Genomic DNA, 14,987 nt, shown 5'->3' on the forward strand with positions numbered 1-14,987 from the left:
CTTTTTCTTTTCAGCTCGATTGATCCGAAACTCCTATTGAATGGTTTTACATTCTGGATGGCCTTCGACATCGGTTGGCTTCTTCCAAAAACGGAACACATTTATTGCAACCGCCCATCCCCAAAGGGAAGATGCACGATCGTTTACCCTTGCCATTGATTGATTGCTTATGAAATTAAAGTTTTTGCTCCCAACAATCGATCCGATGTGATAAGATCCACCCCGGCTGCATGAAGTTTTCTGAGTGCGTATCTTTGTTTTGGAAAGAGGTGACTCCGGCAAGGAAGAAGCGATATACAATTAAAAGGGTGCGACATTTCATTAGCGTTGACCAACCCAAAGAGATAATAAGCGAATCAATCCAACTGGTGGACTGGTAAATGATTGGGTAACGCAACGTTACAAATGTGTTGCTCAAGTGAATATTACAAACCAACCCTCCCTCGAAAAAGGATGACCCTCGGAAATGGGTAGGTTGGTCCTATTTGGCGTAAAATACTTTGTAAAAATCGAAATTATCTTTAATTAAATGCAGCACATTTCAATCACCATTGTACGCACATGCTTGTACGGCTATCTCCTACGGATGCTGGTTGGGATCTGATCGATACACGCCACCGTAATTATGTTCCCACGGATGAGCCCAGGTGTTGCAGGGTCACATAGCGAGGATTCTTACCACCCGTCACCGGGGTGGTATCGGGGAGCGCACACAATGTAACACGAAGAGAAAGGTTGAGCAATTGTTTCGGTTTGCTTTTATTTGGAGGAAACATAACCGGTGCGTGAAGTTTTCCTTCGACAACATTAACCGGTGAGGGGTTGCTCACGCGTAACTTTTATCAGCATTGTCCTTCAATGGTCAGCTGACCGGTTCAACGATGTTCCCAGTGGCCATTACTTGGCTGGTGTATATCGCGCCCGATGAATTCATGAACATGTTCACGTGGAAGCAACTTTCGAATTTTTTTAAGCATTCGCCAAAATGGTTCTTAAAAAAAATTGTTGTTGTCTTCATACCATAAGATTTTAAAGAGTTTAAGAAAACAAGAAATGCTTTCGAATAAAATTGATTTGAAACTAATAATCAATCAGAACTCACGTTTATAAAAAAACCTGGCGAAACAAGTTTTGGGTGAAATCTTTTTTTTGTTGTTGCTGCATCGTCATCAAGTACTTTAATCACTGAGGCAAGGGATTAGCCGAAGATCTAACCGGTACAATCGTTGTGCACTCAAAGAACTGGTTGCCAGAAGCTACAGCATGCGCTCCCTCCAAGGACGGGAACCACCCGAGGAAATAACCCAGGCGCAATGGAACAGCAAAACACAGGCACGGATGCAGCCTGTACGGTCCCCGAGGTCCCTGGCAACACGTCCAATTTGATCCGGTTCTGTCAACCGCAGCGAAACGATCGTATGTGCAACGCCCAGTTTTTCTCCTTTCACTTTTCAACGTAACGGCATTCGGGCTGGTCAAACCCCATTTCGGAAAGGGGTGGAAGAGGGGGCGGTGAGGAAAGTTTGTGGAGCGAGCCGCCGGCAGGATTTATCTGTAATGCGATCGCACGGAACGATCATCATGGAAACCGTACGGTTGTCCACCGTAGCTTGTCCGGTGTATGCTTATACGGCCAGTATTCGTCCCGTGCAGCATTAGCATTCGAGTGTCTGTGTGTGTGTGTTGTTTGGACACGGGAGCCTTTTGCTTCAAACACCCACCCGCGTGCATATTGCTGCACCAACGAAAGGACTGAGTATGGGCTGATCTCCCGTTTGCACCAGTTTTTGTTGTTTTCATTTCGTGGCAAAACTCGTTGGTGGCACGTGCGATACGGATGTAATCGAGCAAATTATCACCACGAGTGATTGGTAGTTGCTGCTGCCGTGAGACGTGTGGAGACCGCGGATTCACTGGGGGGAAGGTTGGCGGTGATTTGTATTAGGTGGTAAGCTGCTTTCTGAACGTAGGACCATTAAATTGTAACATCAAATGAATTGTTAATGGTACGATTGAGCACGTTAAATGAGTTCTGTCTGTGCCGGTGAAACGGTACAGCGTTAGTCACAGGGAAGGTGAAATGGTGATCCCGTCTGCTTTGTCTTTACGGCGAGCGGTAGGTTTTTTCCGTGTGTGGTATATATCTGCTTTAATGCGATTGAACGATAGATTTAAATTTGCTTCATAAAATATACCACAACACGGTTCGCTTGCATTACGCGCTTGTGTGGGAGAAAGGCTAATTAGATGAACCAACTCGACACAACTTTGTATTGGCAGGTTGTGAGCATGCTTAATAGAGTGTTGGAAGAGCTGTTTCCGTGCTGATGATGATATCTTCACCAGATAATTGGAGAGAGTAAAGCGCTTCTTCTTGCTTCCTTGTTAGAGCGTTTATTGATGGAAAATACTTTTTAAGGAAAAAAGTCAATATTCAAAAAAAAACCATTTTTTTATTTCTAGAAGAGCGAGTTAGCCGAACTGCTTTAAGAAACATTTTTAAAATAGTTAAAAAAAGTATGGCTCTTCAAGAATTCGCTTGAGGATGTTTGAAAAACCGACTCAAAAGACTCAAAATAACGAACAGCAGCAAAAAACAAAAGACTCAAAACAACGAACCCAATACTTCATCGCTAGTAGAAAGAGTTTTTTTAGTTTTAAAATAGTAAAAAATACGTTGTTCTTCTAGAGTTCCTTTAAGGATGTATTTAAAACGAAAGACTCAAAACAACGAATAGCGAAAGAAAAACAAACAAAAGACTCAAAACAACGAACCCAATGTTTCACATCAAGAATTTGAAATAAATTCCTTCAATCCTAATTAAAATACAAAGTTTGTCCATGATCAGCACAATGCACGCAGCTTTAACGAGATGCTTCTCAGCAGCCTTACGAGCCTCACGCGTCCCATTCTCGGAAACTACGTTTAATCGCGTGCGCTACGTATTTGATGTAGTGCTAATTAATGTTTATGTCCGATCGTCTAAAACGTATTCGTTTGTGGTGAATCCGTGCCTGGGTCGAGTAAACGGAAATTTCCGAACAAACTCTGGAAGCAACCCTCTTTTTCCAATCGGCAAAATGGTTCGAACAGGTCCGGTAGATCACGCTATTCCCTTTCGGGTTCAAGCAAGTCAGACACGAATAACATCCCTTACAAGGTGCTTATAAGGTAGAAGGGATTTGTGTTTTTCTCTCTCGAATAGTTTGCCATTTTTTGCTACCATTTTCTTTCCAATGTTGATCAGTTTTTGGTGAAGAATTTGTCTAAAATTACTGGAGCATCTCGGCTCGGTCTCAACCGTAGCTCGCGTGCAGCAAAGACATTTCGACCACAAAACGGATCCCGATCGAATAGTTTGCATCCGGCGTTTGCCTCTATCCAACAAATAGTCAATAGAGAGCATCTCATTTCGCATCTGCCGTATCGATGCTAGTAGCATTTGTCTTCATTTCGTGGTGTGTTCGTGCGCTGTGGTCGTCTTCACGGTACATCGGTCACGGGATCGGGACCGAACATTCACTTGCCGCGTTGGAATTGGTAGCGCCAAAGCAATAAAAGCTAAAATCGTGATTAATTAGTTGAAATAAAAGTGTTTACATTCGTCGGCGTGTGGACGAACCCCGCGAACCATTAAACACTATTGGACGAAACGTTGTTTAGGGGACACGAACCTTACCTGGCACCATCGGGCAGTGAGTAGTGTAAAGGGAGAGTCGTTTATATTTTTCTCCCTTTTACTTGTTTTTTTTCTTTAGAAGCTCTATTTAAACATTTAAATGGGAGCTTAAGTATTATATCGGTGGGTCCAGGATGGAGGATTGATAGATAAAAATTGCTCCTATGTTAATATGTTTGAACGGTGCTAGTAATGAAGGATTTAAAGAACTCATTAAACACCAGTCAATACGTGATACGGAGGCGTGAAAATCTTTCGTTACGGAATATTTATGGAGCTTTAACAGACACAAAAAAGCACAGCAGTAGAAAGTAAGAGTGTACGTTAATTAATGCTTGACAGTGTAAGAAAATCGACATAATTCTAGATGTGTTGCAAATGAAAATGGAATGAAAATATTGGTACCAAAAAACATTCGAGTTAGAATTAAAGACCCTCTAGTCAACACATTCACAATACAGAAGACGAAATAAAACCGATCAAACCCCAAAATTAACAGCCCCAATATCAATTTGTGCAAATTAATCTGATCCACCGAAAGTGCGGTCACATCCTCGGGCAAAAAACGGTATAAACCGCCAATCGTGGTTTTGTAGTAGGAAATGGTACCGTTTTCGCACTCGGACGCGCTATCGTGTGCTAAATCTTGGCACCACTTATCAGCAGCACCCCAATCTGCTGAATCGCTTGGGTGTGAATGTGTGCTTGTAGGTTGGCAGAAAATGTGTCCATAAAGTAATCGAATTTAAGGACACCCACTGATTCGGCCACTTATCGGAGCATTCCAATCGAAGCATTAATCAGTGGATCCATCCTTCGTGCAGGTTCGAATTGGGACAAAATCAACAACCAATCACGTATGTGTGTGTGTTGGTAACTGTTTGTCAGTAGGAGAAATAATTTCGTCCAATTATTAAACGCACGTAAAACAAACACTAGGGGGTTGATGTCTAGCGTATAAAATTAACTGGGGTTATTTTGGAGAAAGACAATATATTTTACGAATGATTTTTAAATTAAACATCGCTAATCGTACCATGAATGCTATAACATGGGTTGCATAAAATACGCTAAAATTCATCCTGTTTTTTGGGGTTTTATTTTTGCGAACTTTGCGTTTTTTCCTCTGCAGGATACGAGGCTACCTGTTCGCGAGCAGTAACATAACGCCAAACACAACGAACTGCTACTCACACACATACACACAGCACACATTAAATGTGCTGTCCCGAAGCGCGGAACCGCTAATTAGTAACAATTAATTTTGCATCAAAACCACTATCTATCTGGCCACCGATTCGACCCGAAAGGATGGTCTTGCCGGCCTTGGCAGCCATGGGGTGATGTTTTTATTTTATTTTTTGCACTCCTTTTGGGCCAGGGCGCTTTCCACCGTTTTTGATGAGACGGTAGCTTAGGTGTGTATGTTTTTTGTTTTATATTCAGCAAACCCGCGAAACCCGCATAATCACATCCACAAACGGACCGGTGACGAACGCACCATGAGGTCCTCAAAGAAATGGGCTGTTCGTGGTGTGCTACTACTACGACTTTGTGTGTCTGCACACAGGTTGGTGAAAATGGTCGCAGCGTGAAGTATCGCGTCGGGTTCCATCTTATCAGGCGCTTTATCACAACGGTTTTGTTGGCAGGTTTGTTTTTTTTTTTGGAAACGTGTCACAGTAAGCAGCCAACGAAAAGAAAAAAGCAAGGGCGAGCACCTCCAAAGCAGCCACCGTTCAACGACAAATTGGTCGATACGGCGATGCGGCAGTATTTTTTTTTATATTATCATAGTCGGAAAGAGAAAAAGCTTTGCATTTTATATTACGGCTGGTTGATATTCAGCAACAAAAAAATCCCCAAAAAACGGTGACTTTATAGACGGTTTTGCTGATTGATGGAAGCTGTTAATTTGATTGCCAACGCGTAATGGTCCGAAACATCAGTTTGGGAGAACGAACGGAGAGATCGGTTATGCATAGCTTTATAATAATGGTGATGAAAATTAAGTTTTAATTTAGATCGTTTTTTTTAATTTTTTTCTTCTCGGAACTCAATTTGAGCTTGTATTTTTAATTCATAAGAGAAACCTTTTGTATGAAGATAACAAATTGTTACACTTTTTCTAGGCACCCATGACCAGGCTTCAGTTTACAAGCCAATGACAAATGGCTCCTCATTTGGTGAAGGGAAGCATTTTCACTTCACTGTTTTCCAATCGATGAAAATGAGTGTCCCAAAACGAAAGGACATTCCACACGCCGCAAGAAGCCGGGATCGATAAAATTTTATGCTGTGACAGTTTGATCACTGTGATCGAAAATGCTGACGTGTTGCCTTTCACAAACAATTGTCACAGAGCTTTGTTTAAAGTTATCTGTGAATTAAAAAAAAATTATTGTAAAATTTATTTTTGAACTGAAAATGAAAATTCGCTTTAAATTGGGTATTGTCGTTAAAATTTATTTTTACATACACATAAAAAAAAAGATATTTAAAAAGATTGAATAAATTTCAAGCACTGTAAACAAGGTTGGTAACTCCATTGAAGTTGATGAGTTGCAGTTAACTTAATACACCTTCTTTCACATTTTGGGTGGTACCGTGGTGCTTTTAATTGTAAATGATATTAGTTTTTATTTTCGGCTGCGAGAAACACGACGCCTTCACCATACGTCGTTCGCTTTACCTTCGACCGTGCCGTTGAACAATTCAACCCTTGATCATCATTGTGCGGCTTGTTATTATAACAAGTGCTAGTTCATTGAAACCCGCCGTTTTTGGTGCAAACTGTTGGCTTTGCATTTAATTAAATTTCTTCCCATTAAACGCACCGGTGCATGTCCATCTGCACCGTCCATGGAAAGGGTTTTTTTTTTTGGTGCTTATTGCGCGATCGGTGATAATTAATCTTGTAAGGGCGCAAATTGGCGACGAGAATGTGTGTCTCCACCGATACATCACCTCGGTGCGCATTTGCGCGAAGGAGTATATTAATTAACCGCTTCAGGTATCCTTAAGGTATGCTCGAAAGGAAGTGAACAAAAAAAAAGGATCTCATAATCACCACAAAAGAAAAGCGATAGTACCCCAAAACGGGAAGATTTATATTTTTGCAAAACATTTTTCCCGCTACTTCTTCTTCAGTGCCCAGAAAGCAGTGGAAACCCAAAAGCGGAATGCATCTCCAATGATAAGCGTCGCATAATTAATTAGAGGGATGTTTGAGGAATTAAATTCAATTAATCTGAACCCAAAACCGCATCCCAACCGGTTCGGTGCAATCGCTTTCGCCAGGCGCCTGCGAAACATGATAATTTTCACATGGTGGGATTTTTTTTCTTGCTTACTTATCAATCGATTTGAATTTTATTTCTGCCTTTTTTGAAATACTAGGCATGAAAATGGAATGGCCATTTTTTTGTTGGTTGGGATGGGTTGCCATTAAGCACACACACAAAAAAGAAGGATAATTTCTTTCTTCCAAGGTTGGGTGCTTCACATAAATGGGCAACATGTCTCATGTTTTGGGAAGGTTCATGAAGCGCCAAACCTCGAAAACCTCACCACCATGGTTGATTAATTCTGCACATAAAGGTTGATAAATCGCTCCAGATAGTAGCGTGGCTGGGTAATTTTGTGCAAACACGGTTGCACTTTTTGCGCCGTGCCTGGAACCGACCGAGTATGGAGGGTTTTTTTCCATTCCCAGAGGGATTTTATTGAATTTTAAGTTTTTCATGCCAAACGTTTGCTGGAAGAGCTTCTTTTGGTAGTTTAATTTTTTTCTTCCCCCTTGGCGTCCGAGAAATGGTGACCATTTTTAGCTTAATGGATGGATAGGGAATCGCAAGCAAGAAGAGATATTTTTCCAAGTATCATGTTTTGGGTATGGTATTGCATGAGAGGATTGAAAGGAAAGGTTAAAAATTATATAAACTGTACAAGAATATACCAGTCATTTTAGTTGGTTATGAATGTTGAACCTGAGATTCTTAGATTTAAATTTTTAACCCATCACGAAAGAAATCATTTTATTGTAATATTTTTTTAAATATAAAAATTATAATTTTAATAAAAAAATATAATTTTTACGAAAACAGCATGATTAGATATGAAAATTTTTACAGATAATTACTATGATAACGAAGCAGCAACAAAGTCAACAACAAAAAAATCATTATTCAATGCTGTAAAGTAATATTTTTTTAAATTTTTAGTAAATATATTGTAATTACAGCTCATCATACTGTCAATTAATCCTTTCATGTAAAATATATGGTTTATATTTATATCATACATGCTGACATGACAACCGAGCGGACAGACTATGCACAACATTGCACAAAATTTATTCACGGTTGTCTTTTGCTATCAATTATTCTCCCATTAAAAACAAAAAACTGTCAAAAAAGATTTGCCTGAAAATTAACTTCAAAATCATTTAAATTGCCCCAAAAGAGATGTTCCCAGTGGAGCGAAATAAGCGCGCTGTCAGGCAATGCAATAACATATCAATTTAACGGTTGGTCAAAATAAATTTATCAAATTTATTTTATTTCAATCAAGCATATACAAACATACCATAACATACACACGGCATGAAACAACACTTGCAAAAAGCAACACTAAAAAGACGCGATACCTTCAACAATTCGAGAAGGAAATCACTGAAAATAATGCCCAGCAGCTACAATTTGTTCCACAATTTATTCCTGCCAGTTTTTGGGGTGGCGTTGCCACATTATGCCCGGTGTCCGCCCTTTCCGTGTCCCGTGGAAATTGTTTGCATACTGCTGCTTGGACGGGGAAAAAAGTTTTCATTTAACCCATTTGTTTTGCCCGGGATGCGTTGCGAAAATTCAATTCATTCAACAGGCTTTTTTGTTGTTGCAAAACGTTGAAGAATTACCACGATCGTTATTTTTGGCACGGAGCACTTAATCGTTAAAGATTCAATTTTAGTGCTGTGGAGCCTGAAACAATATTTCTCCTGGTCAGCAGCAATATTTTTACACGGTGTCCCTTATGCTTGCTGGTGGTTATCGTAGCACGTTTATGTTTTGGCTAAAATATAGTGCGATAGCCGTGGTACAAAATTGTCGAAGATCCAACAGAGAACGCTGTTTGGGGCTATTGGTTGCTTAATTCGAAAATTATACACAAAACATCATTATTAAAGGTGTCCGGGAAGGATGAGGCTTTCGCTTATGTGCAGTGTGTTGAGAATGGCCGGAAGGGGTGCAACATCATGATCATAAAAGGATGCAGATGCAAATTGAAAAATCGTGTGATATCCGTTTATGAGCAGTTGTGTGTCGATAATTTGGTACGATATTGGAAGAGAAAAGATTGTAGTATATTACACAGTTATACCAAACCAAGAATCTTCTTGAAGTTATTTCTAGCCAGGAGAGAGACCAGTGTGTTGTGTTTCGTTTAAATGGAATATGTTTTTTAGATCAAATGCTCCTTCTCTCCTTTTCCTTGACTTCTTTTCAGAATTGTTTACAAAATTTAGAAAATTCTAAACACAAATCACTTGTTTTAAATAACATTGCTAAATAAGCAAACAAACTGTCTCATTAAGTTGCATTTTCCTGCTGTAGCCTGATCGTTCGTTATTAGCCAAGTGAAAAAACCATTCCCCCTAAGGGTACGGAGTACGATTATGAAGTAACAATTGATTTTACAAGACGCAAAATGGCATCGTTTACCAATTTAAGCAGTTTAAACATTATAATCAACCGCACAACAAGTATGATCATTTGCTGCGTCATCTGATTTCGTACAATTCGGATGAGCGTTGCGGGTTTTGGGTGCAGTGATCGAAGTTTTCCGTTGTCCCGATTGGTTTAAATCGACGTACAGGGTGAGCGAAAAATTCGTCACCGTGTTTATGCCCTTTGCGGGGCTTTTTTTTAGTATTTTATTGTGGTAGGGCATGAGAACTTGGAATAACAGCTGCGTAAGGCGCATCCCTGTCGCCAGGAAGGGAGCGAAAAAGTTAAGATGGAAACCGGGCAGCCAACTGAAGCCGACGTGAAAAACGAAGCATTTCGATCGAACGCCAAAGATGACTGGCGTATTGAATATATTTTTAATAATCATAAATTGTGGTAAATTACCGGTTGATATGGAGAAAACCATTCTTGCCTGTTTGCCTGATGTACAAAAGGAGGATCGAAATTCTGCACGAAACGTAGCTCCGGTGGATCGGTGCAGCGTGTGGACTTTAGCGTGGATCCATCAACCTCAATCGATGAACGCAAAAGGTTGGCGTTTCCGTTGCACGAAGCGATCTCGATCTTATCAGAGGTAGGTCGATATTTTGGGCACATTTGGCTTCGTTTTCCTCGTCTCGCTAGACCGCTCGATCGATCGATCGATAGTGATAGTCATCCCGACCTACCGCGACAACGATCGTTTACGTGTGTGATGACCATGATGATGATAATGGTGACCGCAACGTTGATGACGGCAACGAACCGACGGCTGACTGTACGCGGTGTGTGCATGATGAAGCACAGCAGAAGCAAACGATCTTTTTCACTGAAAATAATATACGTACGAGGCCACATCCGTTGCGGTGTGGCAGCCAAAAAACCGAGAACTGGAAAAGAAAAAAAAATCCACACCATATCGATCGCGTGAGTCCATCGTTTGGTGGATGGTTGTCAACCTCTGGATACCATCCGACCGTAACGATAAACTCATCCTGCCCCAGTTTTCGCGCGGGAACCATGCTGAGCCGTTGGGTAAAATATAGCTCCCAAACAGTAAAGCAAACCTCGAAAATTGAAGGGCTTTCGGTGCGCGTTCATCGGCCAGGTGTAAAGGGAGGACCGTTGGTTTGGCCGATGGAAAAGGTAAGTTGAAATAATTTATTATTATTGTTATGATAGCTGACCAAATTGGTCTCGTAAGCAGCACCTCGAGGGCTTTACGATGGAAATCGATCGAGCAAAACGGTTCGGGTTCATCGCCTGACCGGGTGTTGAAGTCTTTTGTGCGAATCTACGCGCTTCGTGTTCGCGCTCGATTTCATTGATAAGCGAACTGGGGCTTTTGTTGTTGTTGTTGAATTGAAAATGTATCGAAGAAAATAAAGCACCGGATGGAGCTAAAGCCAAAAAACAAAAGCGCTGTAGATCAACACGTAACACTATCCAATGGAGATGATGTGAAAAATGGGACGTATCTCATATTTGAGAAGGTTGATCCTCGATCGTAAAGCACCCGGAAACGGTAGATCTGTTCAGCAGCAGTTTTATTACTAGTAGGGGGGAAAACACCCCAAAAAGGAAACAAATTCCTTTTGCATACTTTCTCATGCGCACACTCTCGCAAAGGAAAAGAAAACACCAAAATTGGAGCAAAAATAACTGTCACAATAACGGTGTAAAATACGACCGGATTGGTCGTAATTAAAAGGTGACAAATGTGTGACTAAAGGGTGACTTTCACGGGGTAGATTTAGGCGCTTTTACAGGTGCTCCTATCTTACTTGCAATGTAAGGCGCGGTAGAAATTACATCCGCTGCAAGGTGTAACGTAGATATGTTAATTATTGATGTGATTTGACGGGCTTTCTGTTTGAGATAGAAATGTTATTGCTTTGGTGTCAGTTGCTAGAAATTTTTGCAATGGCAACAAATTTATTGTCAACCGCAGATTAGCTGAGGTAAGATAAATTGGCACCCTTGGAGTCAGTTGTATGGGGAGTGTATCGTATTGATTACATCACAGTGGGGTTGCTTGGACGTGTGAAACAAACTTCGAGCGATCGTTCGTGTGCGTGTTGGTAAACAAAAAGCGATGGTTTAAAACCACCCTTTTGAGAAGCATCTCGGTTAAGATTAGATCTGTTTTTTTATCTACTTTCTTTGGCTACAATGCAGTGGATTTTCAACGTTTACTTGTGACGATTCATCGTCTGTAACTTGCTAAAGATATACAAACGAAATGAAAAACAAATCACTAACGGGTCGTTAAAATAAAAACCGATCATATTGCAGCTTTTTCTACCACGAATACAATCTCTCATTACTTGTCCCGTGGCGTCAGCGTTCGTCAAATAAATGTGTGATTTATTGGGCACAATTATTGTCCCTCTCGAATCCTTCCTTCAACAAACGATCAACGAGCTGACGGCTCTTGGCTAACAAAAACTACCATTGCAGATTGATAATTAAGTCACCAGCCGCCCGGTGAGCGATGCCGCAAAAATAGCAGCAAACAACCATGAAGACATTCGACGCCTGACGCTGACGACGTTCTAAAAGTCTGCTTTTTATAATTGAACTTTTTATTACACCATTACGGCCTTTCGTTCGTTGTTTGGTTTACCTTCTGCTTGTAATCTTCATCAAAACGGTCAACTCAATCGTTAAACTGCAAGTCGAGACGAAAAAACGAAACGTTGCCAGCCATCAAACCATGCCCACAAAATGGACATTCGAGTCGCACGTTCCCAGAAGCAGTGCTGGAAGCTGGATGAGCTCCAAATAAGATTACGTTAACAATTTTTCGTATGTTCAACAAGTTGTGCCGTGTGTTTGTGTGTGTATGTACGGTTTACATCCCAAAACGAGCAGCAGTGATTTACTATTGAAAACGGCAGCTTGTGTATTTTATTTGACTTCTTCAGATGAATCCTTCTTGCTGCGACGTACATGCAGCAAGCTATTTTGTTTTCGAACTAAATTGTTTTACGACAGGATACAGCATCAGGTTGCACATTGGAGCGAAGGCACCGTCTTGTACGTTGTTGATTTGGAGTTTTGACTGTTGCAAAGATGTTGCTCGGTAATGGAATCGAGAAATACCATGAGCTATAAAAAAGGATACCACCCGTAGGGAGAAAGTAAACATTCAGTTTTGTAATGATGTGCATCTTCTTCAAATGTCCATTTTTTGTGTGCTAATTATATTGTGGTGAAGATCAAAAACATACGTGAAATATGTAAAATTACGGGCTTCAAAACATCAAATTAAGTAGAATTTTTAAACACTTTAAAACACTGTATTTTTTAATATTTAATGAATAAAATATTGCTTTGCAATATCAGTTCTGTTTGCCAGTATCATCAAACCAGTTTCGCAATACAACGCAACGATAACGTTACGAAACGCAGCAAATGTGATGCTTCTCTACCCAACGACATCGTCTCGGTGACTCGCACATATGGTTAGATGGGATGATTGCGTTTCATCGTGTCATAAGTGAAGCGGAAAATGAGAGCAAGAATTACGGTCATAAAGCTTTATGCAAATATTTATTTTGAGTAATGAGGTACGGGATTCATTGCACCATGATCAGGCAATCAGGGGCCAGTGTATGGTGTTTTCCTTCTTTTTTTTACCCCACACCGTTAAGTTCACGCAAGGACGTTCGCAAAACGTTCAATCGACGACGGTGATGATATTGTCGAGGCGGTGATGAACAGAGGCAGAGAGGGTGGTTGCAGCCATCCAAACTGAACCTGACGGATGATTTATGAGTAAAGCAAGATCCTGGACCGAAGATACGCACTTGATGGTAGATAATCATACGGGACCAATCACTCGCGCAATGGGAAAAAGAGATTAAAAACTATTCATTTTCGCAGGATGCGATGATAGGTTTTTTTTATGAGTGTTTATGAGGGTACCATTTTTGTGTGAGTGTATATTACAAAATAGAGCAAATTGTGATTTATATGCATCAGGATGCATGAATGGCAAAAGCGATGATGAAGCGATGCATTTGTGATGTTTCTCTGTGTATATAAAAATAATAAGCATAAGTCAAGTAGAAGAAAAAGTAAATCAAAAGCCTTGCTTATATGACCATTCTCCACTTATATAAAATTTGTAGCAATAAACGAACAGAGAAACTTGTTTAGCCTAGTTTTGTTCAAATATGGTTACTTTTTTTTTAATCTATAACACTTGGAAATGATTTTGGTGCCAAAGTAATAAACAAGTTCCTCGATTCCTCGAGCCGAACTGTGTTTTTCGGATAACATAATTTGTTTTAGTCGTTTTAGGCACGTGCTATCCCGATAAGCACGAATCCACCGAAATTGGTGCAAAAATGGGAAAAAGAAAACAAAAGCACACAAAAACCTTTCTGAAAACGTTATATTGAAACAAAACGATACGAAGAAAAAATCATCGACATTTTTAACTTGCGATTCCAATCTGACGAAACGGAACGGGGTTGAATGGCGAATAAGAAATATAGGATGTGTGTAAAACAAAAAAACAGGCGACCGGCTTAAGTTTCTGCCATTTCTCCAGCGTACGTTTTTCTCGTTTGTCATAATCGAAACTCGTGCAAACTCTCGCCGTTCGTCGGGAACTTTTATTTTCCTGCTGCCAAAGAAACCGTGCCATTCAAATCGTTCGCTCGTGCCACCTTGCTTAAAGGACACACTTTCGCTGAAGTGTGCAATAAATGTTGATTATATTTTATTAGCTCTTATCGTCTCATTATTTCTAGATTATGTTTTGGGGAAATGCGATGGATGCGATGGATGTTTTATAACAAAGAGTGAAATCAAGGTTGACATTTTTTATTATGGACACACCTAAGTCGATTTCTTGACTTGATTGAGCGGAATGTAATGAAATTCAAGGAAATAATAATTGAGAGGAATATCTGTAACCCTAAGACGACAGCTACCTATTCGAGAGGTTAAGGTTAAGTAGATAATGGTTACTCGAACACGGAAGCCATTTGATCAAGGATAGCTACGCATATGCTTAAGGTTAAGCACAAAAGACATCAACGACCGCTAAAACACGTGTACAAGCGACGAACCTTCTGCCGATTAGTACGCAACTCATTCTAAAATATCTTTAACAGATCACTCAAGATTCACTTACGCACAGTCTGCATGTGCCGATCGTGCGTAATGTATGCGACTCACCAACAACATCAGAAAAAACCCAACAACCAGATCGATATGTTTCAAGATCAAGATTCCATTAAGACATCAATCAAACACTTGACGCCATAAATCAGCCACAACCGGCTGGATAGGAAAATTGATTCCGAAGGAATTAGAGTCAAAATTAATTAAATCCAACATTCTCCATCCTTCACTCGCTCGTTGCGTTTTCGGCGAACGTGAACGGATGTTTTTTTTCTGCTGAGAGGAATTTTCTGCAAAGTTTCAGTCCCGAACGGAATTGGTCGATACGGTCACGTTTGTCGTCGTTGGCAGTGGCGATGACGACTCAGCACGCAACACGATCGATGGAGTCATTGATTTAGCTTAGCAATAAAGGTTCACGTAAAAGAATTGCGAGCGAGAA

The 14,987-nt window shown here is 40.4% G+C and overlaps 1 long non-coding RNA gene across 1 annotated transcript in view; it reads right to left on the bottom strand.

Annotated features, from left to right (window-relative positions):
• Positions 1 to 14,987, bottom strand: part of LOC125762904 (uncharacterized) — a 271,270-nt gene that overhangs the window by 68,773 nt on the left and 187,510 nt on the right. The window lies entirely within an intron of this gene.

Source organism: Anopheles funestus, chromosome 2RL (genome assembly GCF_943734845.2).
Source record: "Anopheles funestus chromosome 2RL, idAnoFuneDA-416_04, whole genome shotgun sequence".
Classification (NCBI taxonomy): domain Eukaryota; kingdom Metazoa; phylum Arthropoda; class Insecta; order Diptera; family Culicidae; genus Anopheles; species Anopheles funestus.